This window comes from Salmo salar, chromosome 04, assembly GCF_965601325.2.
Source record: "Salmo salar chromosome 04, fSalSal1, whole genome shotgun sequence".
Classification (NCBI taxonomy): Eukaryota; Metazoa; Chordata; class Actinopteri; order Salmoniformes; family Salmonidae; genus Salmo; species Salmo salar.
This window is the reverse complement of record NC_138294.1, coordinates 15753672-15779813: the sequence shown is the minus strand read 5'-3', so window position 1 is coordinate 15779813 and position 26142 is coordinate 15753672. Positions and strand designations below refer to the sequence as shown.

Sequence of the window (26142 nt, the reverse complement as noted above, 5' to 3'; positions counted from 1 at the left end):
TTTAAGTTCCTTGATCAGAACATGAGAACATATGAAAGCTGGTGGTTCCTTTTAACATGAGTCTTCAATATTCCCAGGTAAGAAGTTTTAGGTTGTAGTTACTATAGGAATTATAGGACTATTTCTCTCTATACGATTTGTATTTCATATACCTTTGACTATTGGATGTTCTTATAGGCACTTTAGTATTGCCAGTGTAACAGTATAGCTTCCGTCCATCTCCTTGCTCCTACCTTGGCTCGAAACAGGAACACATCGACAACAGCCACCCTCGAAGCAGCGTTACCCATGCAGAGCAAGGGGAACAACTACTCCAAGTCTCAGAGCGAGTGACGTTTGAATAGCTATTAGCGCGCACCCCGCTAACTAGCTAGCCATTTCACATCAGTTACACCAGCCTAATCTTGGGAGTTGATAGGCTTGAAGTCATAAACAGCACAATGCTTGAAGCACAGCGAAGAGCTGCTGGCAAAACGCACGAAAGTGCTGTTTGAATGAATGCTTACGAGCCTGCTGCTGCCTACCACCGCTCAGTCAGACTGCTCTATCAAATCATAGACTTAATTATAATATAATAAACACACAGAAATACGAGCCTTAGGTCATTAATATGGTCGAATCTGGAAACTATCATCTCGATAACGAAAAGTTTTTCCTTTCAGTGAAATATGGAACCGTTCCGTATTTTATCTAACGGGTGGCATCCCTAAGTCTAAATATTCCTGTTACATTGCACAACCTTCAATGTTATGTCATAATTACGTAAAATTCTGGCAAATTAGTTCGCAACGAGCCAGGCGGCCCAAACTGTTGCATATACCCTGACTCTGCGTGCAATGAACGCAAGAGAAGTGACACAATTTTACCTGGTTAATATTGCTTGCTAACCTGGATTTCTTTTAGCTAAATATGCAGGTTTAAAAATATATACTTCTGTGTATTGATTTTAAGAAAGGCATTGATGTTTATGGTTAGGTACAGTTGTGCAACGGTTGTGCTTTTTTCGCAAATGCGCTTTTGTTAAATCATCCCCGTTTGGTGAAGTAGGCTGTCTTTGTTAGGAAGAAATAGTCTTCACAGTTCGCAACGAGCCAGGCAGCCCAAACTGCTGCATATACCCTGACTCTGTTGCAAGAGAAGTGATACATTTTCCCTAGTTAAAAGAAATTCATGTTAGCGGGCAATATTAACTAAATATGCAGGTTTAAAAATATATACTTGTGTATTGATTTTAAGAAAGGCATTGATGTTTGTGGAGCAACGTGTACCTAAGCGATTATATGCAACGCAAGACAGGCTAGATAAACTAGTAATACCATCAACCACCATTAACTAGTGATTATGATTGATTGATTGTTTTTTATAAGATAAGTTTAATGCTAGCTAGCAACTTACCTTGGCTTCTTACTGCATTCGCGTAACAGGCAGGCTCCTCGTGGAGTGCAATGTAAAGCAGGTGGTTAGAGCGTTGGACTAGTTAACCATAAGGTTGCAAGATTGAATCCCCGAGCTGACAATGTAAAAATCTGTCATTCTGCCCCTGAACATGACAGTTAACCCACTGTTCCTAGGCCGTCATTGAAAATAAGAATGTGTTCTTAACTGACTTGCCTAGTTAAATAAAGGTGTAAAAAAAGGTTTTTAAATAAATAAATATCGGCCAAATTGGCGTCCAAAAATACAGATTTCCGATTGTTATGAAAACTTGAAATCGATTAATCGGTCGACCTCTATTGTAATCTTTCTCTATAAGAGTTATTTTCCTTGACACATCTTGCTAACATGGCCGCTGGAAGATGTTTTGAGGTGGGGGTGCTGTTGACCAGTCGTTTTCTCCACTCATACAGGAGTAATAAAGGCTGCAGCACCCTCAGCACCCCTACTTCCTGTGGCTACGCTTGCTAGCATGCTGTGCTAGCATACTGTGTTCGCATACTGAGTTAAAGTGCTATGATTCTGCTATAGACTTACACTGAGTTAGCATACTGAGTTAGCATGCTGTGCTAGCAGGCCCCTCAGGGGTGCAGGCCTGTGACAGGCACGGGGATGAGGGTTTATTTCCCAAACAGCTCCTTTCCAAAGGGCCTCTCTAGAACACTGTAATCAAAGCCCCCTCCAGACTGCAATTATTCTCCCTCCTCCCTCCCTCTCTCTCCATCGCTCTGACTTTTTAGAGAGAGGATAATCAGATGAAAACAGAGCATGCCACTCCACACTCTCTGGGAATGAGCTTTGTAAGTGTGTGTGTGTGTGTGTGTGTGTGTGTGTGTGTGTGTGTGTGTGTGTGTGTGTGTGTGTGTGTGTGTGTGTGGGGGGGGGGGGGGGGGGGGGGGGGGGGGGGGCTGTTTGTGTCAGTGTCTTGTCTCCTCTTTGCTGAACTGTAATGTAATACTACTCAATGTGTACAGTATGTGTGACTGGTTCTGCTGTGTGTCTATTCTCTGATGCTGTCTGTGTATTGAGAGCCAGTCTATTCTCTGATGCTGTCTGTGTATTGAGAGCCAGTCTATTCTCTGATGCTGTCTGTGTATTGAGAGCCAGTCTATTCTCTGATGCTGTCTGTGTATTGAGAGACAGTCCATTCTCTGATGCTGTCTGTGTATTGAGAGCCAGTCTATTCTCTGATGCTGTCTGTGTATTGAGAGCTAGTCTATTCTCTGATGCTGTCTGTGTATTGAGAGCCAGTCTATTCTCTGATGCTGTCTGTGTATTGAGAGCCAGTCTATTCTCTGATGCTGTCTGTGTATTGAGAGCCAGTCTATTCTCTGATGCTGTCTGTGTATTGAGAGCCAGTCTATTCTCTGATGCTGTCTGTGTATTGAGAGACAGTCCATTCTCTGATGCTGTCTGTGTATTGAGAGCCAGTCTATTCTCTGATGCTGTCTGTGTATTGAGAGCCAGTCTATTCTCTGATGCTGTCTGTGTATTGAGAGACAGTCCATTCTCTGATGCTGTCTGTGTATTGAGAGCCAGTCTATTCTCTGATGCTGTCTGTGTATTGAGAGCCAGTCTATTCTCTGATGCTGTCTGTGTATTGAGAGACAGTCCATTCTCTGATGCTGTCTGTGTATTGAGAGCCAGTCTATTCTCTGATGCTGTCTGTGTATTGACCCCTTTGCTGTCTGTGGCTGTGACCCCTTTGCATTGCCTTTCTTCTACGTTGTTGTCTATCAAGTTACGGACATCACTAATCCTCTCACCACTCTCAGTCTTGGAAGACGCTCAGGTCCAGTAGCGTCCTGAAAAATATTTTTAAATGTCAAAGAGGAGAGTTTTTGGTGTGTGGAGGGGTAATTTAGTCCGCTAGAGAGGCCTTTTCGCGAAGGCTGTTTACGCCAATGCACTAAACGTCAGTGTTGCCGACTTCTATGATTGAGTTCCCCAGGAATGCTGAAACCGGTGGCTGCACTTTAAATTCATTATCAAAAAATCCACAGCCCACAGAATGGTTTTCTGCCGTGTCGCTATGCGAGACAAAGAGCTGTGGCAGACCATAAAAATGCCCTTAAGGCAGACTATGTTTCTCGCTTCCAATGAGGCGCTGCTTGTTTTCACCACCTGAGAAATGCATGCATAGAATGACATTTACATTTTAGTTAGTTATCCAGAGCGACTTACAGGAGCCATTAAGGTTAAGTGTCTCGCTCAAGGGAACATCAACAGATTTTTCACCTAGTCCGCTCAGGGATTCAAACCTGCGACCTTTCGGTAACTGGCACAATGCTCTTCACCACTAGGCTACCTGCCCCGCTTGGACTGAGATTCACTTCCTCTTCCTATGCCCACTATCCTATCTTCAGTCACACTCAAGAACACACACACACACACACACACACACACACACACACACACACACACACACACCCACACACCACACACCACACACAACACACACCCACCACAACACAGGTTCCGATGAGGACAATTTCTCAGACATGATCTCTTTCCCTCTTTTTGGATGCTGTAGCTGTTCATCTACAAACTGCAGCGTCGGGACAGCTAACACCAGAAGAGGTGAAAATAGACAGCTCCTGAAAGGTGTGTGTGTGTGTGTGTGTGTGTGTGTGTGTGTGTGTGTGTGTGTGTGTGTGTGTGTGTGTGTGTGTGTGTGTGTGTGTGTGTGTGTGTGTGTGTGTGTGTGTGGCTCATGGCAATTTATTGTCCCTCACCACAGACGCCAGCAGAAAGGAAAAGGTCAGTAAGATGGATTTGCAGGAAAACGAGCCAAACGCAAACACTGATGTGTGGAGCCCCCATGGGTTTATGGGTAGCTGCTGTTGCGGCGGTGGCTCGCATGAATGCAATCACCGCCGGGGCCTCGAATATCTGTCTGAGCTTCGCCTCAAAATCAACAAAGGAGAAAATAAAAACAGGATGCCAAGGTCCACATACACCCCGTTCCCTACCCTGTTTTTCTGTGGGTGTGCACACAAGCTCAAACAAACAATCTCACATGCGCACACACACACTCATCATCCTTCACCAACCCCACCCCTCCACACACACCACACACTGAATCACATCATACACTTCCAGCTAAATAATGAACTTGCTTTCAGCTGCGTGTTTTCTGCTCTGTGTCACGAACAGCGGTCCCACCACAGAATTATATCTTATAACTCATCTGAATAAGATCTCTATGGGCCCAACACTCTGCCAGCACTGTATGACACAGACCAACAAGAGGAGGGGGGGGGGGGCTGATAAATGGCCCTGGTTCCTCCATCAACCCACCCCACCGTCAGACGGACAGAGCCTGGACGTATCAAAGCTACTGACTACAGCTCCCTAACAGATGATGAGATGAGTCTCCTGCTGGATGCACATTAAACTGACAGACTGCTGTGTCAAATTCTCCCTCTCTCTCTCTCTAACACTCTGCCCCCTTTCCCTCCATTCCCCTCTCCCCCATAACTATCTCACTGCCAGCTCAACAAAATGACATCTTTCCACGGGCACAGAGAGAGAAAGAGAGAGAAAGAGAGAGAAAGAGAGAAAGGGAGAAAGAGAGAGGGTGGGAGAGAGAGAGAGAAAGAGAGTGGGAGAGAGAGCGAGAGGGCGGGAGAGAGAGAGAGAAAGAGGGTGGGAGAGAGAGAGAGAGGGTGGGTGGGAGAGAGAGAGAGAGAGAGAGACAGAGAGAGAGACAGAGAGAGAGAGAGACAGAGACTAAAGTGCGCCAAACATTTCAGAACGTCCCAGATAAAATAATAAAGCTCTTTTATATTTCCAAAGTGATTTTGACAGCCCGACATGTTTTGTTTGGAGTTAAGACACAGAACACACGACATGGGAACACGTCACCTTGTGGCGGTACGCCAATCATTGTGGCGTGTGTGTGGTGTGTGTGTGGAGAAGGGCCATCAGGTGCATTTCTGGAAGTGTCCTCTCACGGTTCACACAGCGCTATTTATAAAACGAGAGAGAGAGAGACAGAGAGACAGAGACAGAGAGAGAGACAGAGACTAAAGTGCGCCAAACATTTCAGAACGTCCCAGATAAAATAATAAATCTCTTTTATATTTCCAAAGTGACTCCTAATTGAGACCTTAATCAGCTCTGTGTGGTCTTTCTCTTTAGAATATACAGTAGACTGCAGCGCATGATACAAATGAGGTCTCATTATTGCCCTTCAAAAGCCTATTGACTAAGTCTAGTATCCACTTCACCATGCCTGGACTCACAACAGCAACCCTGTAGTAAATAACCAGTAGTCTAACTACTGACTGATGGAGGAATGCCTACACTGACACTACACAACACAACCTATACAACAGGACAGGCTGGGTTCAAAGAGTATCTGTTTTCCCCGAGTGCCAAATGGGGCGGGGTTTACGCATTCGGGACTATTCCATTGGTTCCATTGCACCAGGCACGCTCAAACAAATGAATCAGAATTCCTAAGAATCGTTGGAAAGAAAACAAATACTATTTGAAGGGACACATGCCCCGGGTCTTGCATCGGGGAAGATCTGATCAGAGATCTGTTAGTGGCAGTGGAGCGACTGGGGACACAGATCCTAGATGAAGATGCTGTGAAGCAGAGTTGGTTTGAGGAGACATCGTTTGTCAAGCCTTCCACCCACCAGCCCCGAGTCGTGAGTAATGTTGGGTATCCACAAGTAGGAGGGCCTCTCCTCTCCTTCCCCTGGGCCTTCACAGGGCCTGACACACTCATTTATCGCTCAGCATACCACACACACACACACACACACCATCTTCTACTACAGCACATTAAACCTGAGTGAATTTAAATCATCTGAAACACAGACTGGTTCCTCACATCCGTAGCCTTTATGTCAGACTTTAAGACGGTAAACTGCTGACCCAAGTTGAGATTGTTAATTGTGCATCTTTCTTTTAGATCGACACCAAGGAACCACTGAACCCGATCAAGCAGGATGTGAAGAAGGGCAAACCGATAGGTGGCCAACGTGTTTCCGTTACAGTGTTATATTGTTACGGAGTTGATCATCCTTCTGTTGCGTTACAGTGTTATATTGTTACGGAGTTGATCATCCTTCTGTTGCGTTACAGTGTTATATTGTTACGGAGTTGATCATCCTTCTGTTGCGTTACAGTGTTATATTGTTACGGAGTTGATCATCCTTCTGTTGCGTTACAGTGTTATATTGTTACGGAGTTGATCATCCTTCTGTTGCGTTACAGTGTTATATTGTTACGGAGTTGATCATCCTTCTGTTGCGTTCCGTATCTCACCCTCCCTCTGGTTATTAAGGCATACAAAGAAAACAGCAAAATGACGATCCTTGATGCTTCACGGACCAACAAAAGAGAGAAACAGTAAGAACCCCCCTTTTTATGTCAGGATCTGATGGGCCTTGGTATGTGATAGAGAGCACACACACACACCTTACACACACACACACCTTACACACACACACCTTAAACACACACCTTACACACACACCTTAAACACACACACCTTACACACACACCTTACACACACACACCTTACACACACACACCTTAAACACACACACCTTACACACACACCTTACACACACACACCTTACACACACACACCTTACACACACCTTACACACACACACACCTTACACACACACCTTACACACACCTTACACACACACACACCTTACACACACACACACCTTACACACACACACACCTTACACACACACACACACACACACACACACACACACACCTTACACACACACACACCTTACACACACACACCTTACACACACACACACACACCTTACACACACACACACCTTACACACACACCTTACACACACACCTTAAACACACACACCTTACACACACACCTTACACACACACACCTTACACACACACACCTTAAACACACACACCTTACACACACCTTACACACACACACACCTTACACACACACCTTACACACACACCTTACACACACACACACCTTACACACACACCTTACACACACACCTTACACACACACACCTTACACACACCTTACACACACACACACACCTTACACACACACACACACACCTTACACACACACACACCTTACACACACACACACCTTACACACCTTACACACACCTTACACACACACACCTTACACACACACACACCCTTACACACACACACACCTTACACACACACACCTTACACACACACACCTTACACACACACACACCTTACACACACACACACCTTACATGCACACACACACACACACCTTACACACACACACACACCTTACACACCTTACACACACTTTACACACACACACCTTACACACACACACACACACCTTACACACACACACACACACACCTTACACACACACACCTTACACACACACACCTTACACACACACACACCTTACACACACACACACCTTACACGCACACACACACACACACCTTACACACACACACGCACCTTACACACACACACCTTACACAAACACACACACCTTACACGCACACACACACACACACACACACACACACACACACACACACACACACACACACACACACACACACCTTACACACACACACACCTTACACACACACACACCTTACACGAACATACACACATTTTGTACACACACACACACACACACACACACACACACACACACACACACACACACACACACACACACACACACACACACACACACACACACTGTTGTCTCTAATTCCAAAACGGGGGGATTCAGTCAGAGGCCTTACACCATGTTTACACTGTGCTGAGTAATGTGATCACAAGCAGGTGGAAAGAAGCAGTTAGACACTGTACATGTAGACACATTCTGTGTCGCTCAGAGGTAGATATATACTACATGACCAAAAGTATGTGGACAACTGCTCGTCGACCATCTCATTCAAAAATCATGTGCATTAATATGGAGTTGGTCCCCCCTTTGCTGCTATAACAGCCTCCACTCTTCTGGGAAGGCTTTCCACAAGATGTTGGAATATTGCTGCGGGGACTTGCTTCCATTCAGCCACAAGAGTATTACTGTATATCTCTTTTATACACAGACATTAGAATCCCCACACGTATACAGCCATTCACTTACCAATACCTGCATTGAAATAAAGACACGTGTACACAAATTACCATATACACACACGCAAGCACACACACACACACACACACACACACACACACACACACGCTCTCTCACCCATCAGGCGTCACATTGAGAATGGGACTCTCACTGGGCGTGAATACGTAATCAACCCGGATGCGTGGGACGGCTCATCATCACTCGTCATGGCAAGCATGATCCCCCATAATCCCCTGGAATGTGACCTTTCATATCAACGTATGGACCCGGGCTAACAATCTAATCATCTGGCCACAGAGAGTGATCCCTTTACCATTAGAGAAACCACTAAGGTCAGACAGACACGGCTTTTGAGGACAAATTGGATTGGATCACGCCGGGTCTCTTTCACCAGCCAGGTCGGCTTTCCATTCAGCATATTCAATTCAGATCCAGACCTATTACTCCCTCAATGGTGAGATGAATAAGTAGCATACATAGCATACAAGAGCTAAGAAAATATATTTCTTGAGTGAGGACCATCTATACTGATGAGGGGGAATAAAGAGGAAGTTGGAGTGAGGGTGATGGTGTTGTTGAGTTGGTGTAATGCTGTTGTTGAGTTGGGGTAATGGTGTTGTTGGTTTGGGGTAATGGTGTTGTTGAGTTGGGGTAATGGTGTTGTTGAGTTGGGGTAATGGTGTTGTTGGTTTGGGGTAATGGTGTTGTTGAGTTGGGGTAATGGTGTTGTTGGTTTGGGGTAATGGTGTTGTTGAGTTGGGGTACTGGTGTTGTTGAGTTGGTGTAATGGTGTTGTTGAGTTGGTGTAATGGTGTTGTTGAGTTGGTGTAATGCTGTTGTTGAGTTGGTGTAATGGTGTTGTTGAGATAGGGCGATGGTGTTGTTGAGTTGGTGTAATGGTGTTGTTGAGTTGGTGTAATGCTGTTGTTGAGTTGGGGTAATGGTGTTGTTGAGTTGGGGTAATGGTGTTGTTGAGTTGGTGTAATGCTGTTGTTGAGTTGGTGTACTGCTGTTGTTGAGTTGGTGTAATGGTGTTGTTGAGTTGGGGTAATAGTGTTGTTGAGTTGGTGTAATGGTGTTGTTGAGTTGGGGTAATGGTGTTGTTGAGTTGGTGTAATGCTGTTGTTGAGTTGGTGTAATAGTGTTGTTGAGTTGGGGTAATAGTGTTGTTGAGTTGGTGTAATGGTGTTGTTGAGTTGGGGTAATAGTGTTGTTGAGTTGGGGTAATAGTGTTGTTGAGTTGGTGTAATGGTGTTGTTGAGTTGGGGTAATAGTGTTGTTGAGTTGGTGTAATGGTGTTGTTGAGTTGGGGTAATGGTGTTGTTGAGTTGGGGTGATGGTGTTGTTGAGTTGGTGTAATAGTGTTGTTGAGTTGGTGTAATGCTGTTGTTGAGTTGGGGTAATGGTGTTGTTGAGTTGGGGTAATGGTGTTGTTGAGTTGGGGTAATGGTGTTGTTGGGGTGATGGTGTTGTTGAGTTGGGGTGATGGTGTTGTTGAGTTGGTGTAATGGTGTTGTTGAGTTGGTGTAATGCTGTTGTTGAGTTGGTGTAATAGTGTTGTTGAGTTGGGGTAATAGTGTTGTTGAGTTGGTGTAATGCTGTTGTTGAGTTGGTGTAATGCTGTTGTTGAGTTGGTGTAATGGTGTTGTTGAGTTGGTGTAATGGTGTTGTTGAGTTGGGGTAATGGTGTTGTTGAGTTGGGGTAATAGTGTTGTTGAGTTGGTGTAATGCTGTTGTTGAGTTGGGGTAATGGTGTTGTTGAGTTGGTGTAATGGTGTTGTTGAGTTGGTGTAATGCTGTTGTTGAGTTGGGGTAATGGTGTTGTTGAGTTGGGGTAATGGTGTTGTTGAGTTGGGGTAATGGTGTTGTTGAGTTGGGGTAATGGTGTTGTTGAGTTGGGGTGATGGTGTTGTTGAGTTGGGGTGATGGTGTTGTTGAGTTGGTGTAATGGTCTTGTTCAGTTGGTGTAATGGTGTTGTTGAGTTGGTGTAATGCTGTTGTTGAGTTGGTGTAATGCTGTTGTTGAGTTGGTGTAATGGTGTTGTTGAGTTGGGGTAATGGTGTTGTTGAGTTGGGGTAATGGTGTTGTTGAGTTGGTGTAATGGTGTTGTTGAGTTGGGGTAAGGTTGTTGTTGAGTTGGGGTAAGGTTGTTGTTGAGTTGGTGTAATGCTGTTGTTGAGTTGGTGTAATAGTGTTGTTGAGTTGGGGTGATGGTGTTGTTGAGTTGGTGTAATAGTGTTGTTGAGTTGGGGTAATGGTGTTGTTGAGTTGGTGTAATGCTGTTGTTGAGTTGGGGTAATGGTGTTGTTGAGTTGGTGTAATGCTATTGTTGAGTTGGGGTAATGGTGTTGTTGAGTTGGGGTACTGGTGTTGTTGAGGTGGTGTAATGCTGTTGTTGAGTTGGGGCAATAGTGTTGTTGAGTTGGGGTAATAGTGTTGTTGAGCTGGGGTAATGGTGTTGTTGAGTTGGGGGTAATGGTGTTGTTGAGTTGGGGTAATAGTGTTGTTGAGCTGGGGTAATGGTGTTGTTGAGTTGGGGGTAATGGTGTTGTTGAGTTGGGGGTAATGGTGTTGTTGAGTTGGGGTAATGGTGTTGTTGAGTTGGTGTGACATGAGAGAGTTTGGGTCTAGGGTGTGTGAGTGTCAGAGTAAGAGAGGATGTTAACACACGGAGGACACGAGCACACACACAGCCACAGAGCCACACACACACACACACACACACACAGCCACACAGCCACATACAGCCACACAGCCACACACAGCCACACACACACACAGCCAAACAGCCACACACACAGCCACACACACAGCCACACACACACACAGCCACACAGTCCGACACTTCACTGTTTTCTTGGGGCTTAATTAGAAACACCTGTACAGTATATGATGTCACTCTCCAGGTTAACACAATCAAACACCTCCCCCGCCTCCACATCTCCAACACAGCCGGCCCCTTTTCCTAATTACCAGCGAAAGCAAACTACCGACTTCCTTGCAGAAATTAGTGATGAGTTGACTAGTCAAGCACAATGCATGTTTTGTTCAATTAGATTAAAGATACGCAGCAATTTGCTTTAATTACATGTAAAGTAGTACTGTTCCTTCAAGGTGCGGTATCACCAGCTGTGCATGCTTCTGTCAACCACGGGGAACGTGAATGTCAAATGTTGTAATTGTAAAACGTTTGATATCATTTTCTCCTGACACGATCACTTTGCCTACTCTTAATTCTTTGCTAATATTTGATTTTTATTGTTAATTTTTTTAAACTATTATGATGCTTGTTAAAAGCAGAATTTGTATAATATTACCGTTATTTCAACACACTCATCACTCGTGTTTAACAACTCTAAATCGCTTGGGCACAGTTGGCATCAAATCACTTGCTGATAATGTTGCATAAAACATTTGAAACGTCTATCATTTTCATCAAACACAATCAAAGTTAACATAAGCCCTGGATGCCTTCAATTGCCCAATTTAGGAATCTTTTTTTAACAGTGTGATATGGCTCTCTAAAGGGATAACTAATTAAATAATCGACAGAAAAACATGTTTATTGTTTAGCCAAGTGGTTATGCAGTTGAAGTCGGAAGTTTACGTACACCTTAGCCAAATACATTTAAACTCAGTTTTTCACAATTACTGACAATTAATCCTAGTAAAAATCCCCTGTCTTAGGTCAGTTAGGATCACCACTTTATTTTAAGAATGTGAAATGTTAGAATAATAGTTGAGAGAATGATTTATTTCAGCTTTTATTTCTTTCATCACATTCCCAGTGGGTCAGAAGTTTACATACACTTAATTAGTATTTGGTAGCATTGCCTTTAAATTGTTTAACGTTTCGGGTAGCCTTCCACAAGCTTCCCACAATAAGTTGGGTGAATTTTGGCCCATTCCTCCTGACAGAGCTGGTGTAACTAAGTCAGGTTTGTAGGCCTCCTTGCTTGCACATGCTTTTTCAGTTCTGCACACAAATGTTCTATCGGATTGAGGTCAGGGCTTTGTGATGGCCACTCCAATACCTTGACTTTGTTGTCCTTAAGCCATTTGCCACAACTTTGAAAGTATGCTTGGGGTCATTGTCCATTTGGAAGGCCCATTTGCGACAAAGCTTTAACTTCCTGACTGATGTCTTGACATGTTGCTTCAATATATTCACATAATTTTCCTGCCTCATGATGCCATCTATTTTGTGAAGTGCACCAGTCCCTCCTGCAGCAAAGCACCCCCACAACATGATGCTGCCACCCCCGTGCTTCACGGTTGGGATGGTGTTCTTCGGCTTGCAAGCTTCCCCTTTTTCCTCCAAACATAACAATGGCCATTATGGCCAAACAGTTCTATTTTTGTTTCATCAAACCAGAGGACATTTCTCCAAAAAGTACGATCTTTGTCCCCATGTGCAGTTGCAAACCGTAGTCTGGCTTTTTTATGGCGGTTTTGGAGCAGTGGCTTCTTCCTTTCTGAGTGGCCTTTCGGGTTATGTCGATATAGGACTTGTTTTACTGTGGATATAGATACTTTTGTACCTATTTCCTCCAGCATCTTCACAAGGTCCTTTGCTGTTGTTCTGGGATTGATTTGCACTTTTCAAAACATCCTTTTAACAACTCCAAACCACTGACTCATTGCATTTTACTCTCATCACTAAAGAGGTTTCATGCATAGTTTTTATTTTTACCCATAAGAGTAGGAGGAAAATGTCTCTATTCTCAGCACTTTTGACCAATTTCCTACTCCGAGACGCTTTGTGGATACGGCCCCTGAGCTGTCCTAAACAGTTAAGAGTTACCAGCAGGTGTCTTAGATAATAGAAAAAGGCAGTGGGTCAGTGGTTCCTGCGACATAGACAGCCGATTGCTTTGGAGTAGTTGAAAGAACGGTTTTGATATATCTGTATGATCAACCCATAAATAATCTAGACCTACATGCAACAGTAGCCCTTATGCTTTTGACAATGATTTCACATGAGGCCTAATTCTCATGATGAGGCTAAATAGCATACCACCCTTCATCCCACTGCTGGCTTGTCTCTGAATTTAATTGTATGGGAGACCAGATGCTGCTGGAAGTGGTGTTGGAGGGCCAGTAGGAGGCACTCTTTCCTATGGTAAAAACGGTTTTCTCCCCTGCCCCAGGGCAGTGATTAGGGACATTGGCCTGTGTCGGGTGTGTTCATTTGTATGGGACGTTAAAATGGTGTCTTGTCTCTCTGTGCTCACTAAAGATCTCACGGCACTTATTGTAAGAGTAGGGGTGTTTGTATTTGTATTTATTATGGATCCCCATTAGTTCCTGCCAAGGCAGCAGCTACTCTTCCTGGGGTTTATTATGGATCCCCATTAGTTCCTGCCACGCGGGTGTATGTTATCATGTGTGTGTATGCGTGTGTCTGTGCCTATGTTTGTGTTGCTTCAAAGTCCCCGCTGTTCCTTATATTTTTACGGTGTATTTTTACTTGCTTTTTAAATGTGATTATACTGCTTGCATCAGTTACCTGATGTGGATATAGTAGATATGTAGTACTGTGTGCCTCCCATAGTCTGTTCTGGACTTGGGGACTGTGAAGAGACCTCTGGTGGTATGTCTTGTGGGGTATGCATGGGTGTCTGAGCTGTGTGCTAGTAGTTTAAACAGACAGCTCAATACATTCAGCTTGTCAACACCTCTTACGAAAACAAGTAATGATGAAGTCAATCTTGCTTCCAATTTGAGCCATGAGAAATGTACATGCATGTCATTAATGTGTTAACCCCCGGTGTCCTGGATAAATTCCCAGTCTGGCCCTCATATCATCATGACCACCTAATCATCCCCAGCTTCCCATTGGCTCATTCATCTCCCCTGTGACTATTCCCCAGGTCATCGCCGTAAAGGAGAATGTGTTTTCAGTCAACTTACCTGGTAAAATAATGGTTAAATAAAACATCTATATAAAACTACTTAACCACTAGGCTAATAAATCATCAATTTTCTTTCGATTATTTCATTGACCTACATCATGTTATTTCAAGCTGAACATCTCGTTGTTCAAAAATATGCCTAAGGTGGGTGATTGAAAGCATCTATGTTATCTGTAACTGTGTTCCGTAAAAATTTGACCTTTCAAACATTTTATGCAACATTATCGGCAAGTAACTTGATGCCTACTGGGCCAAAGCCCTTTAGAGGTGTTAAACCGGAGTGACGAGTGATATAACAGTAATATTACTATAATGCTGCTTGTAACAACCATTGTACTGTGTGATTCAGTGCAATATGCCATTACATTATTCAAAATATCCGTATTGGTTAAAAAATCTAATAAAATATGCATGGTATCATATTATGAGATCAGACCCAGATGAATCTCGAATCATGAGTAGGCAGAGTGATCGTGTCAGGCCAAAAGGATATCAAATGTTTTACCATTGCAACATTTGATGTACAGCCACATTGACCGTGGTTGTCTGAAGCATGCTATAGCGTTCACAGCTGGCCATGCCTCATCGCGACTGTTGCAAATGATGGGGAATAACCAACGTCAGTGAGCATTGTAACGCGGGTCGTCTAAAGGGGACCAAGGTGCAGCGTGTAGAGTGCTCGTATTCACTTTTATTATGAAGACACTAGAACAAAACAGCAAAACCACCGACAACAGTTCCGTCAGGTGAAATACACTAAACAAAAACATAGAAAAACACAAAAACACCCCCTGTCACGCCCTGACCTACTCTACTATAGAAAATGACATCTTACTAGGATCAGGACGTGACAAGCATCTTCACCATCTTTCCTTTGTGGTACCTCAATCTGTCGTGATGACCAGCTGAGATGAACTTTTCTGAGGTGATTTTACACCTGGCTCAGAGTTTGTCAGAGCAGTGTCTTCACATCATCCTAAAACCCACCCTGAGCTGGGAGTCTTTTAGTCTTCAAACAGGTTTTAACAGAATTCCTAGGACCTTTTCTGAGACAATTTGTTGGTACGGGCTAAGAGCCCATAGGGAATAGTGTGCCATTTGGGACACAGCCCAACACTCCATTTATTTCAATACAGAAGTCATAGGGGGGAAATCACTTCCAGAGAGTTAAGATGAGGACAAAATGCCACTGGGTATTGAAACTTGGCAACGAGTTCCGTCCTAGCTATACATCATTAACACTCACTAGGGGAGAAAGGAAGGAAAGGCGTTTTTATTGCATTTACTCATTTATTTATTTTATTTTATCCCGGCTAAAAGGATTGCGGTTATAAAAATTCACAGAAACAGGAACGCTGCTGGTGGGTACTAAATCTACGCAAAAAGGTAAACAACAACGGAGGCCATTTTGGTTGGCCTGAAGCAGGGGTTTATGGGAAGCGGTGTGAGAAAGGTAAATAGTCCAGCTGGTTGGGAACACTCATAGCCTCGAGCGAAACGTAGCTACTCCTTATCATCAGCCAAAATATGTAAATAAATAGCAAATTAAAAAATACTTCAGCGGTAAAGAAGTACATCAAACTTGAAGCCCAAGTGCTGAGTAGATTGTTTGAAAGACAGAGAAAGAGAGAGAAGCGCCTGTGGCTTATGACATTATATAAATAGGCCGGCTTTAATGGCCGTGACCTTGACTGTTCCTTGCTCCCTTAGTGAGAGACACACACACACACACACACATACACACACACACACACACACACACACACACACACACACACACACACACACACACACACACACACACACACACACACACACACACACACACACACACACACACACACACACACACACACACACACAAACACCTCTGACTGGCAGACAGAAATGAGTTTGGGGTGTGAGGGGGATTATTTCATTAGGGCCCCTTGTTTTATGCTAATGCCTGCATAATTGCCTGTCTAAATGACCACTGTTCGGGGTTTCTAGTTTGCCCAACGTTAGTTCCCTTTCTTTAATTACCCCTATCACACACACATGGACAGAGGGACACATACACACACACTTTCTCTGAGAGCTCAGCGAGATCTAGTCTTGATTAAATTCCTCCGTATTCCGCACCAGTCCCTAGAACGCTGAATGATGTGCCCACGGATCGAGCTGACCTGTCAGAGCCAGATTCCTCCTCTCCTCCAGCATCTCTCTCTCACACACACACACACACACACACACACACACACACACACACACACACACACACACACACACACACACACACACACACACACACACACACACACACACACACACACACACACACATCATTTCACTGTTAGTCTACACCTGTTGTTAACAAAGCTTGTGACAAATCACATTTGATTTGATTTGACCCACACACACACCTCTCCTCCAGTATGTCTAGAGAAAGACTCTCTACAGCTCCCTGGTAAAGTGATGGAACGAATGGGCCACAGCTGCAATGTATTCAGATGGTGTGCCCCTGTCATCGTGTGAATAACTCAGTCACATACAGTAGTAACCAGAGTATTGGAGAATTGGTATAAGGGTAAGTCATCTGCAATGTTTGGTATATGGTACAATATGTAAGAGTATAGTACTCTATAGTATATTATAGTATATTTAAGCAATAAGGCCCGAGGGGGTGAGTTATATAGGCAATAATATTATATCATGGCTAAGGGCTGTTCTTAGGCATGACAACGCGGAGTGCAGCCCTTAGCCGTGGTATATTGGCCATATACCACACACCCCTGAGGTGCCTTATTGCTATTATAAACTGGTTACCAATGTAATTAGAGCAGTAAAAATAAATGTTGTTTTCATAACCGTGGTATAAGGTCTGATATACCACGGCTGTCAGCCAATCAGAATTCGAGGCTTGAACCACCCAGTGTATAATGTGGTATAGCAGGCTATCTGCAAAGAACTGTGCTGTTGTGTTATTCATCTACACCGACTGTACAAAACATTAAGAATACCTTCCTAATAGTGAGTTGAACCCCCGTTTTGCTGTCAGGACATCCTCAATTTGTCAGGGCATGGACTCTACAAGGTGTCGAAAGTGTTCCACAGGGATGTTGGCCCAATACTTTCCACAGTTGTGTCAAGTTAGCTGGATTGTCCTTTGGGTGGTGGACCATTCTTGATACACACAGGGAACTGTTAAGCGTGAAACACCCAGCAGCGTTGCAGTTCTTGACAAACTCAAACCGCTGCGCCCGGCACCTACTACCATACCTACTACCCGTTCAAAGGCACTTAAATCTTTTGTCTTGCCCATTCATGCTCTGAAGGGCACACATACACAATCCATGTCTCAGTTGTCTCAAGGTTTAAAAATCCTTCTTTAACCTGTCTCCTCCCCTTCATCTACACTGATTGAAGTGGATTTAACAAGTAACATCAATAAGGGATCATAGCTTTTCACCTGGATTCACCTGGTCACTCTACGTCAGGAAAGAGCAGGTGTTCCTAAGGTTTTGTACACACTGTATTTCTGCAGTTCTCCCCTCCATCCCTCCATCCCTCCATCCATCCCGTGACCGCTGCTGGGGTTGAGAGGTCTGCTCATGATGATGTGCTCCTCTCTCCATCCCACCCATATCATGCTCTCTCTCTCTCTCTCTCTCTCTCTCTCTCTCTCTCTCTCTCTCTCTCTCTCTCTCTTTCTCTGCGGCAGAATGATGCATCCATTACAAAAGAAAAGAGAAAAAAGTGAAGAAAGACAACAGGAGGAAAAATCACTGAGAACAAAACTAATCTACCAATTCAAACCCTCCCTCCCTCCCTCCCTCACACACACACACACACACACACACACACACACACACACACACACACACACACACACACACACTGACAACAACACTACTCCATCACTCCACCACCAGTGTTGATATCTTCACAGCTGCTGTGTATGGTAGCTCTACCAGCTATCTACACGCTACAGCTAGCAGCTAACAGCTACACCACAGTGCTACACCATCAAGCCGCCGTCAACCCGCCGCTAGAAGCTACCAGTTATACCACAGTTAACAGCTACACCACAGCTAACAGCTACACCACAGTGCTACACCATCAAGCCGCCGTCAACCTGCCGCTAGCAGCTAACAGCTACACCACAGCTAACAGCTATACCACAGCTAACAGCTACACCACAGCTAGCAGCTATACCACAGTGCTACACCATCAAGCCGCCGTCAACCCGCCGCTAGCAGCTAACAGCTACACCACAGCTAACAGCTACACCACAGCTAACAGCTATATCACAGCTAACAGCTACACCACAGCTAACAGCTACACCACAGCTAACAGCTATAACACAGCTAACAGCTACACCACCCCCCACGCCGGGGGAGGCGGCAGGTCTGACAGAGAGACATTTGGAGCTGGGGTCGCCAAGGCGACGGGAGCAGCGTGGGTCAGGGTTGCCGTGGCGATATCTGCAACTGTGATGGGGGGCGGTTGGGATTGGTTACACGTCGTGGGTGTATGTATACACGCACCCAGGCATGTCTGTCCCCCTAAGGGTGTTGGAGCCTGGACTGATTTCCACAGGGTCATATGCTTAGTGTAGCAGTGCTCACGCTACGCATGCTAATGCTCATTTAAACCTCTTCCCCCAATGTGTTAGCTTAATGACGCTAATTAGCGCTTTAACATTTAAATGGGTGTATGTACTTTCTTTGAACACACTGCCGAGACATGCTGGGATATGTTACATGAGCAGTGGGAGTAAATCTAGCTGTAGCGTATGGTGAGTAGCCACAGGGCCTGTAGGTTATAAGCAGCTGGAGCATACAGAGATAGTGACTCCCTTCACCTGATAGTACCAGGATGGAGCTAGTCTCTCTGACTCCCTTCACCTGATACTAACAGGATGGAGCTAGTCTCTCTGACACCCTTCACCTGATACTACCAGGATGGAGCTAGTCTCTCTGACTCCCTTCACCTGATACTACCAGGATGGAGCTAGTCTCTCTGACTCCCTTCACCTGATACTAACAGGATGGAGCTAGTCTCTCTGACACCCTTCACCTGATACTACCAGGATGGCAGCTAGTCTCTCTGACTCCCTTCACCTGATACTACCAGGATGGAGCTAGTCTCTCTGACTACCCTTCACCTGATACTACCAGGATGGAGCTAGTCTCTCTGACTCCCTTCACCTGATACTACCAGGATGGAGCTAGCCTCTCTGACTCCCTTCACCTGATACTACCAGGATGGAGCTAGTCTCTCTGACTCCCTTCACCTGATACTACCAGGATGGAGCTAGTCTCTCTGACTACCTTCACCTGATACTACCAGGATGGAGCTAGTCTCTCTGACTCCCTTCACCTGATACTACCAGGATGGAGCTAGTCTCTCTGACTCCCTTCACCTGATACTACCAAGATGGAGCTAGTCTCTCTGACACCCTTCACCTGATACTACCAGGATGGAGCTAGTCTCTCTGACTCCCTTCACCTGATACTACCAGGATGGAGCTGGTCTCTCTGACTCCCTTCACCTGATACTACCAGGATGGAGCTAGTCTCTCTGACTCCCTTCACCTGATACTACCAAGATGGAGCTGGTCTCTCTGACACCCTTCACCTGATACTACCAAGATGGAGCTAGTCTCTCTGACTCCCTTCACCTGATACTACCAGGATGGAGCTAGTCTCTCTGACTCCCTTCACCTGATAGTACCAGGATGGAGCTAGTCTCTCTGACACCCTTCACCTGATACTACCAAGATGGAGCTAGTCTCTCTGACACCCTTCACCTGATACTACCAGGATGGAGCTAGTCTCTCTGACCCTCCCTGTCACGGCTCCGACTCCCTCCCGAACCGGATGGAGCTAGTCTCTCTGACCCCTTCACCTGATACTACCAAGATGGAGCTAGTCTCTCTGACCCCTCCCTGTCACCGGTGGAGCTAGCTCCGACCCCCACCGCCCGATGGAGCTGTCTCTCTGACCCCTTCACCTGATACTACCAGGATGGAGCTAGTCTCTCTGACTCCCTTCACCTGATACTACCAGGATGGAGCTGGTCTCTCTGACTCCCTTCACCTGATACTACCAAGATGGAGCTAGTCTCTCTGACTCCCTTCACCTGATACTACCAGGATGGAGCTGGTCCCGCTCCCTCCCTGACTCCGTGGAGCTGCTCCGAGTCACCAGGATGGAGCTAGTCTCTCTGACTCCCTTCACCTGATAGACCAGGATGGAGCTAGTCTCTCTGACTCCCTTCACCTGATACTACCAGGATGGGCAGCTCCGACCCCCCCGTCTCCGGTGGCCTGCCCGACTCCCTTCACCTGATACTACCAGGATGGAGCTAGTCTCTCCGACACCCTTCACCTGATACTACCAGGATGGAGCTAGTCTCTCTGACACCCTTCACCTGATACTACCAGGATAGAGATAGCCTCAAAGGATCCCGCCCAATTCTCCCTATGGATTTTAAAGGCGAAGCTTGAGCCCTGGCTGCAAAGAGACGCACGTGCACACACACACACACACACACACACGCACACACACACACACACACACACACACACTGATAGGACCTGAGCTCTCAAGACAGGCCTTGTCGGTTCAATAACCATTTAGGACCTACTCGGTTGAAAAAAGATAGAAAGAGAGAGATAGAGGCCTGTGATTCACTGTATAGTAGGTATAAGAATGGACAGGATGTCAGCAAGTCTCATTCTTCCCCTGTGGAGGGTGAAAAACAGCATTTTGACGATCACCAAGAAAAACGGGAGCTATTGAAAGTGAAATGATGCAAAGCCTTGGATTGGATGGTGGAGGAGGCATTTGAGAGCAAAATCAAGTACCTGACACACACACAGATGCACATACACATTTACAGAAGCAAGAACATTCACACACACAGGCCCGACAGACAGACACACACACACACCTCCCGAGAGACACACTGTTCCCAACCCGCTCTCTGTAACCACATGCAGACACACACATTTCCTCTGACCTTTCAGTAGGCCGCAGAGTAAGTTATTTCACCCAAACACGATAAATGGTTACAAAGTGGAGCCCAGCCACCCAGAACTCTGATCACTGATAACTCCACAGCCACAGAGCAGACACCCACACATCACCCACAGTTTACAGACCCAATGGACAGAGGTATGGATTTCTCCATCAACACCAAGGACACAGAGTTGTGATTAGTCTCCATTCACAGAGCACTAGCACTGTAATCACAGAACGGTCTTTTCCCTCAATACAACTCACTGAAAATGTGATCCAGTAGTCTGTAACATCACACTTCCTCCCTGTCATTTCACCCAAGACACCTTAGAGCCTACAGAGCTGTTCTGAGACAGCTCACTTCCTCCCTGTCATTTCACCCAAGACACCTTAGAGCCTACAGAGCTGTTCTGAGACAGCTCACTTCCTCCCTGTCATTTCACCCAAGACACCTTAGAGCCTACAGAGGGGTTCCAATACTTTGTCAGTTTAATTCACTCGTATCCTTTCCCTCAAAACACAGACACAGGGATGCGTTACAATAGTCTGAGACGGCTTCCTTCCCTCAACTCCTTCCCCCCTCACAACCGCTGAAAGGAAGCCAGATACCAAAGACATCGCCTGACAACCATGACAGCCAACGAACTCCCACTTTCACTCAGAGACGGCCAATCAAATGCATCCGTGGCAAGGGGGCGGGCCGATGGGCCTCTGAGGAGTGTTGTATGAACAAAAGCTAATTAGCATAACAAGTGCTGCTGGGAAGGTTTGCGTTTGATTAATGGGCTCACCTCGGGAGCTGGATGAGGAGCCACGTAATTGGCCGAGAGTCAGAGGGGATTTGTCCAGTCACAATGTAGTGTCTGTAGCTCTGCACTGGGACATCCCTGAGCTGGATCTGTACTCTCTAGTCTTTTATCTTCACCACCTCATACATACACAGATGTAGAGACTGTCACATACACGCGCACATGTGCATGAGTAGTACACTAAAATATATATGTTAGTATTTAGTACATATATGCAAAGAGAAAGAGAGAGAGAGAGACAGACAGACAGGGTGAGAGAGATACACACAGAGAGACAGAGAGAGAGAGAGAGAGAGAGAGAGAGAGAGAGAGAGAAAGTGGGAGACAGAAAGAAAGAGAGAGAAAGAGACAGATTTTTTATATTTATGCTTATTTATTTTCCCTTTTGTACATTAACCATTTGTACAGCGTTACAACACTGTATATATACATAATATGACATTTGTAATGTCTTTATTCTTTTGAAACTTCACCTCACTTGTTTTGGCAATGTTACCATATGTTTCCCATGCCAATAAAGCCCCTTGAATTGAATTGAATTGAATTGAGGTACAGAGTAAGAGTGAGAGCGAGAGAGACAGAGAGAGAGAGACAGAAAGGGAGAGAGAGAGAGAGGGTGAGAAGGAGAGAGAGAGAGACAGACAGAGAGAGACAGAGAGAGACAGAGACAGACAGAGAGAGAGTGACAGAGAGAGATAGAGAGAGAGATACCACAGTGTGCCATCGCCGCAGCAAGATATGTGACATGTTGCCACAAGAAAAGGTCAACCAATGAAGAACAAACACCATTGTAAATACAACCCATATTTATGCTTATTTATTTTCCCTTTTGTACAGTAACCATTTGTACATCGTTACAACACTGTATATATAAATAATATGACATTTGTAATGTCTTTATTCTTTTGAAACATCCGTATGTGTAATGTTAACTGGTAATTTTTATTGTTTATTTCACTTTTGTATATTATCTACCTCACTTGCTTTGGCAATGTTAACATATGTTTCCCATGCCAATAAAGCCCATTGAATTGAATTGAATTTAATTTAATTGAGAGAGTGGGAGTGTCGTGGAAATTCAGTACTGAGAGAGACTTGGTCTTGGTCTCAAACAATCATCTTAATTTAATATCGATTAATTATTGCAATAATGAGACAGTCAGCCCACCAGTCTTGACTGACTGTTAGGCTGAGATTCTAGCCTTTACAGACAATGCACAGTTTTTATATAGCTGATACCAAGATTGCTTAGTCAGTCACATCTAACCTTCCCATAAGCCACATTGGTTATCTACACAGGATGGTCTTTTACTTAGTTTCACAGATGCCAGAGCCAACAAATAAGGTGAATACATCATTTTTCCCTCACAGGAGACAGAAAGAGAGAGAGACAGAGCAAGAGGGTGAGAAGGAGTGAGAGAGACAGAGAGAGAGAGAGTCCCCTCATCCAGCTGGTCCTGGGGCTGAGTTCACAAATCTGTTCTAGTAACACACTGAAGCCTCGGGACCAGAACATCCAATCAATCAGAATAAAACAAATTACAACACAATCAAAACAAAACTACATTGCTTATTGGAAAACGCAAGCACAAAGCAAAATGCAGTGCTATCTGGCCCTAAATCGACAGTACACCGTGGCTAACTATTTGACCATGTTTACTGATCAAAACCTTTGAAAAACCTTGACAATGTACAGGCTCAGTGAGCACAGCCTTGCTATTGAGAAGGGGAGACACAGGAAAACCTGGCTCCCTGTAGAGGAAAGGCTGTGCAACCACTGCACAACAGCAGAACCTGACAGAGCTGCATTTCCTGACAAAATGTAAAAAATATAAAACAATTAGATAGTGTGTGTCATTTCCCCAAATTTGAAACCCTTATTCAAGGTTTCAAAGACCTCTCTGATGAGGATAGGCAACCAGTCCTGTTGGGGGAGGACACAGAGTGCTGTGGGTTGGCAGCGCACTACATTGCTGCCTGCCATAAGATGAAGGACAGTGTCTGACAGACCAATCAACATGCACGTCCTCTACTGTATGCTTATTGTTATTGTTCAATCTGTGGTTATTTTGACCCTTGGTTATTGTTGTTACTGTTGTCCCATTGACAATTTTGATTCTTATTATCTTAATATTGTAAATATCCAAAGTAAGCTATGGCAATATGTACATTGTTACATCATGTCAATAAAGCAAATTGAATTGAATTGAAGTGAATTGAGAGAGAGAGACAGTGAGAGTAAGAGAGAGAGAGTGGGAGACAGAGAGGGAGACAGAAAGAGAGAGACAGAGAGGGAGAGAGAAGGAGCGAGAGAGAGACAGAGAGAGAGACACACACAGAGAGAGAGAGAGAGAGAGAGAGTAGGAGAGAGACAGCGAGAGAGAGAGAGGGAAACACAGAGAGGGAGACAGAAAGAGAGAGAGAGCGAGATACCTAAATCGAGAGCGGGAGAGAGAGCTGGACCAGGAAAGCGAGAGACACACACACACAAACACAAACACACATAAACACACACACACACACTCGACAGCGAGCTCAAGTGCTGAGACAACCTTGAAGTACACAAGCTGTCACCAGCTCTCACTATCTAGCCTGCCCTGCTGATCAAATCAACGTCCTTCTCTCTTCCTCCCAAGACATCTCTACCGCGGGGGCCATCTTGCAGAAACACTGCCCCACAACCACCCCCCTCTCCACCCCCTCTCCACCCCCTGTCCACCTCTCACCCAGTAGTGACAGCTGCTTAGGGAGTGCCTGCCCTGAATATCACATCTGCATTGCTATGAAAACACGTACTCTATCCCACCGCACTGTTCTATTCTATTTGAAGAAGCCTGTTTTATTTGAGAGCGTTAAAGTTTGATTAGTCTCCAGTCTGTATTGAGGGAATGGGGACAGGGATAATGTGAGGTGTGTGTGTGTGTGTGTGTGTGTGTGTGTGTGTGTGTGTGTGTGTGTGTGTGTGTGTGTGTGTGTGTGTGTGTGTGTGTGTGTGTGTGTGTGTGTGTGAGCGTGTGTGTGTGAGCATGCATGTGTGTGTGTGTGTATGCGTGTGTGTGTGTAGTGCGGAAATTGCAGAGTGCAGAGATTGGCACATCGTTTTCACCTCAGTGGCATACCCATGATGGCAGTACTGGGACTTATCCTGCTACTCACCTGCCATGACCCCCCCCCCCCAAAAAAAAAAACCCGTGGCTCTTCCAGCCAGAGAATCTCAGCAGTTTCTGAAATAGTGAACACATTGAACATTGCCCTGTGCTACAGTGAACCCTGGTTATTTTACCCTGGGCTTCGTTCTAACAGATGTGGTTTAGGAGTTTAATTCACACGCTTTGACACTAACGACCCAGCGCTCGTAAACTGGCCTTATTTACATATTCATTTAGGTTGATCGCACCGTCGAGGTTGTAAAATGTGTCCTCCAATTGCCCTTCGTTGGGGGGATACAATCCTCGTCTTTCACATTAAACATTGTCAGGGTATGCCAGCGTCTGCATGATGTGTATATCGGCAACTAATTAAAAAATAAAGTGATAAGCAATAATTTCATTTTCGCTGTGAGCATAAAACGATATTCAAGCCAAAGAAGAAGAACTGATATTATCCTATTAGAATAGCTTGGTCTAACACTGGTCTTAATTGGCCAAATGTTTTACTCAACAAGCTCGCACAGTCTCACCGCAGAATTAGACATTTTTGCACCTTTCTCCAAACATCAAATTTAGAAGTTGCAAAAACTAGGGCCCATCACTGGAATTGAACATGCGACCCTTGGCGCTGGAGCAGAATCTTTTTTTGCCCCTAGTGGACGGTTTTGTTGGAGTCTCCCAACGTCTTGAGGACCTTCATGAACGTC

At 45.0% G+C, this 26142-nt stretch overlaps 1 protein-coding gene across 1 annotated transcript in view; it reads right to left on the bottom strand.

Moving 5' to 3' along the window:
- Positions 1-26142, bottom strand: part of LOC106602199 (zeta-sarcoglycan) — a 298123-nt gene that overhangs the window by 232054 nt on the left and 39927 nt on the right. The window lies entirely within an intron of this gene.